Source organism: Arachis ipaensis, chromosome B09 (genome assembly GCF_000816755.2).
Source record: "Arachis ipaensis cultivar K30076 chromosome B09, Araip1.1, whole genome shotgun sequence".
Lineage (NCBI taxonomy): Eukaryota > Viridiplantae > Streptophyta > Magnoliopsida > Fabales > Fabaceae > Arachis > Arachis ipaensis.
This window is the reverse complement of record NC_029793.2, coordinates 5,520,091-5,525,545: the sequence shown is the minus strand read 5'-3', so window position 1 is coordinate 5,525,545 and position 5,455 is coordinate 5,520,091.

Here is a 5,455-nt window from a genome sequence, read left to right as displayed (position 1 = left end):
AAAATTGCTTTACGTTGTTTGATCTTTATAAAATTAAAATAATTAATTAATTATTAATTTTTAAATTGTAACTATTTCTTCAATAAAAAATAATTTATAATTTTTTTCAAATTTTATGAATTTTGTTAATTTTTAAATTTTAAAATATAAAATATATATGTATATAGTTTGGTACAATTTTTGTTGTTAGTTTTAATTAGTAATTAGTTTTTTTTAATATAAACACTTACACATATTAGATGAGTAAAACAAAATTTAAGAATTTTAATTTTGACTTTGATACAAATTTATTTATTTAGATTTATTTTAAGATTTTATTCTATAAATTTAAATTTATTTATTTTAATATTTTTTATTTAGATTATTATTTTAAGTTTATTTTGTTATAAATATTTTTGTAATATTAAACTTTTTTGTACTTGAAGGATTTTAATTTGTTGAGAAAAAAATTATTTTTGGTGAGTAAATATTTTTCTATCTTTTTATTTAAAATATTATTATTGGTATGTTAGTATTAAAAATATAAAAGATAAAACATACTTAAAAAAATGTATTATAAGATCAAATAATTTTATAATTATGGCACGGAAGGCTGTATAGAAAACTTTAGCTTATGATATTTATCGGAGATGGCCTTTAGTGATGAGATTAAATTTTTATTTACCTGAAAAGTAAAATATCATCTTTAAAGATGATGACAATCTTGAGAAAATCATGGATCAAAAGAATGGAAAAGGTACTATGTTCTTAGCATGGATGGAAACCAACAAAAAATTTGAAGTTGGTCAAGCTTTAATGTATGCTGAGTTTCCAAATCAATTTGTTTATGATAGCGAAGAAAGGGAATGATATCTACGCAAGAGAGAGTATTCTATCGGGAAGTTAAACTATGTTCCACTGGGTACATGTGATGATATCTATTATATGAAAATTTTGTTAATTATTCAAAAATATTGTACAACATATGAGTCTATTAGGACAGTTAATGGGATTACATATCCTAGCTTCTAAGATACTTTCTATTTTATGGGACTACTCTGTGACGATAGAAAATTCATTGTAGTTATTAATGAGATCTGGTCATCAATTGAGAAAACTGTCTGTGATGCTATTGATATCTAATAATGTTAACAAATCAAATCGTATTTAAAATGCAACTTAGACGTTATTGGTACTATATATGAAGAGAAAAATACTGAAAAACTAAGATATTTCACTATGTGGTAAATTATTATCACATGTAGGACTTTACTTGCCAAAATCAGTGTTCACTAATGGCCAACTTTACATTGCTTTGTCAAGAGTTAAGAGTTGCAATGGTCTGAACATTTTAATTCTAGATGAAGATAACAATCCAAACTCATCAACAACAAATGCCGTGTTCAACGAAGTTTTTAATAATATATATTTAGATAAGAAAATAGTATTTTCATTTTAGTAGCATGTTATGATTTACACTTTTGTACAAATATTTGTCGTAGATATAACTAATTTATTAATTATACTTTCAGATTTGAAATAAAATATATATCATAGAACATAACATTATATGCCAATTATTTTTTTAATGAGGTTAGTAAAATACTAGGTTGTCTATAAATTTTTATTAGCATTATGATATAAATTTTAGTGTAAAATTGACATGCTACTATTACAGTTATATATGTTCTTATTTTTTTTTTAAGTTTATTTCTTTATGACTCAAAAATATTATAAACTTCAAACGGTTCCATTTGTATTTTACTTTGAATAAAGATAAAACAACATTTTAAATACGTTTATTATATAATGATGATAGTGTTATACTAAACTTAAAAAATTTATGATTATTAAATATTATTTTTAATTTACCATGTCAAATTAAAATATAAATTCCGTGCATCACACGGGTTCGATACTAGTTGATATCTATAAATAAAGGGTAAAGCGGTACTATATTTTTTTTTAAATAATATTATTACCATAATTTATTTAAAAGTTCGTTACTCATTAATAAATTATTTATTTTTTTTTGAAACAAAAAGGTCAATACTGTAAGGTGGAGCATTTAGAAAGTCCAAAATTATAATACAAATACTAAAAAAGAAACTGTAGTTATTTCCGGAATGCCTGTTTCTTGATTTTTAAAAATCCTGTCATTTCTTTTCAACCACGTATTTCAAATGATAGCAAAAATCAGTCACCTATTACGTTCGTCTTTTCTTATAGGAGTTCTTATCCAACTCTCAAAGTGTTGCTTAATGGTTCCTTATTCCGATTTCTAGGCCGGCTCTTTCTTGCTTTCTCCTTTTACTTTGCTTGCCTTCGTTTCTGTTCAAGCACTTCATTATTCTGAGCTTGAAGAGCTGCCATAATGTCGTCTTCCTCATATGAGACAGTTCTTGATTCCACTGCTAAGGTCCAAGCAACTCTGTTTTCAACCAAGTCTTCGTCCCAGCTTTTTATTTGCTTCACAATATTATGATCACTGATTACATCCTTTTTAGAGTTCCCAACATCCTCCAAGTTCCTGGCCGTCCCATCCTCTTTAAAGCATGTTCTCTCCCAGTATCCTCTCCCCCTGAATCTGCTTCCTCTACTCCATCATCCCTTACCAATCTTGTAACGGTGGTCTTCTTTACACTCCCATCGAGACTTTCGTGCACCGTATGTGATATGGCATCAGTTTTATTCAAGCTCCTTATTATTCTTCTCCCTTCCTCCCTGTCTAATAGATTGTCGCCATCTATCACAAAGTTGTTGACCGCATGAAGTATCCCTGCACAAGAGAAATCATTCATCCCTACGCCATTTACCTTCTTTACCATAGAGGTTTCTACCATTGGCACTGGCTTGTGCCCTCCAACATCGTCATGCTCCTTCACGGCACGAAGTGGACCAGCGGCGGCACCGCCAAACCTCAAACTCGTCACTCGCTATGATAGCAACCGCTTTCCAAACATCTCCACTAGCACCACCGCTGACCTTCTGCCGGCCATCTTCTATCCCTACCACTCCTCCACCATATCCCGCGTCACTATTGTGATTCACGTTATCCACCATAGCTGTGTGATACCCAAGACCCTCCTCCCTTATCACTGTCTAATGCATCGTATCCCTACACCACCACCCGTAGTCGCTGCCAAGAACTTCTTGTGAAAGCCTAGTATGATGAAGTCACCGTTACACCTTACGGTAGTAGCAACATGAGTGTGATCAACTCCAATCCCCTTTCCCATCCCAACCCGACACCACGCTCCTACCTGGGAGTACATCCCATGTTCCACATCCTGGTTGGGTTACTCAACCCGCCCATCCTCCAGGATCAGCTAGCTCATGAGCGCTTATGTGGTTTTGGCCCACATCACATATATTCCCTTTAGTGTGTTGATCTACGTTATTGGACCCACCCCTGGAGCAGCATCTTCATCAATTAAATGTAATCCCATAACTGTCGATCTAATTATAGGAACTTTCGTTGCTTTTTTCAAATTTATTGAAATTTCCGTACGCCATTCATCCAGTTCTTTGAGGGAAATGATCTTTCTATCCATTTTCTTTCGTCAGCCAGTGTCATTTGTGTCACCATTTCTGCCGCCATGTCCCACCCCATCTTTAATGGTATCTCCCGTGATTTAGCACGGATGCCAAACTCTAACTCTGGGTTGCATTCTACTCTACTTGCCTCTCTTGTCTCTTGTCTGCTTCACGCTGTTCAGACCAGCCACCACGGTCACTTGGTGATTCCCATAGCCAATTAAATTCTTCTGAATATATCTGGTATTAGCGGCATCTTCTGTATCATGTTTCACCTTATCATCAAGCTATCTCCGATACTTAGCCTCTCCCACAAAGATCTCTTTATCCCGCAATCGCATTCGGTCCATCTCTTGTATTGCTTTCAGTTATATAGTTTTTAAAAAATATTCAATAATTTTTTATTGTATCCAAACTAAATAATTTTTAAGACACAGATTAGGTATCTATATTAAAACTATGTTGGTTTGAATCCCTTCTTGCATGCATTGTCTCTTTTAATGGTAAAGGAACTTATATCTAATATTCAATATTTGCATCATATAATTTCTTTTCTAGAAAGAATGCTTCAATACATTGCTTGACAAGAATATGATTGTTTAAAGTAAATCTATTATATCAGAAGCCAGGATTCGAACTCTCGATACTTGTTTAAGCGGACGAGTGAGTTGACCACTCGATCAATCTAAGTTGGTTAATTAGTCTATTTATTTTATATATTATTATCAATATCAATGATTAATTACTAATTTCACAGTCAAAATGTGCAACATGACATTCTTTAATTGCATTAAAATTAAAATTGAAATTAAAATATAACTATATTATGTATCATATATTACTATCTAATTTAATAATCAAATATCTCACATGACACTCTCTTATTAAAATTGAGAAAAAATATATTTTTTTTCAAAATTAATAAACTCCCTTCCTAAATTCTCTCATCTACCTCTTTCTATTTTTCTATTTCTCTCTACCATTTTTACTCTATATATAATTTATATTTTATATTAATAATTTGACAAATCAAAATATGTCATCCGGTATTTTTTTACAATTAAAATAAATTTTTTTCTTCTAAAATTAACAAACTCTCACCCTCACTCTTATTCTTCATCTTTATCTTTCTCTTTCTTTAATTTTCTCTCATTCTCTATTTTTTCTATCTTTCTCTTTAATTAAATGTAAAAATATACACGTTAAATTATTTTAAATTTTAGATAACAAATGTTAAAATTAATTATTAATAAAAAATAGACTTTTTCATATAAAAATAATAACTAAAAATCTTATTATTTGATTTTTTATCTACAGATATCTTGATCTTCTTAGTCAAAGACTTTTATCAATTTACGACTTTTGTCTGTAAAAGTAGTTTGATTTTATAAATCTCTTATGCCATGCATAATCTATACTATCAGAACAAAATAGACCGTACAACAACAACAACAACAACAAAGCCTTGTCCCACTAAGTGGGGTCGGCTACATGAATCAAACGACGCCATTGTGCTCTGTCATGTATCATGTCTACAGAGAGCGTTTACATGTAGATCTCGTTTGACCACCTCATAGATGGTCTTCTTAGGTCTTTCTCTGCCTTTCGCCCCTTGTCCATCTTTCATCTCATCCACCCTCCTGACAGTAAAAAAAATTATATTTTCATAATATTATTATGAGTAAAAATACTAGTATAATTCTAACAATTTAAAAAATATTTTTCGTCACTTATTTAATATTATATAATATCTGACATTTTTCTGTGTTTTGTTTAGAATAAATTGGGAATGGTAGTTAAGAACTAAATTGACTTAATAAATTCTTGATTTATATAGCTTAATTTATTATATTTGTTTGTCATTACTTTTATAAGAAACAAAGTTTATTAAATTAATCAAGTAAATTTATTATTTTTGACATGTGATACAAATTGAAAA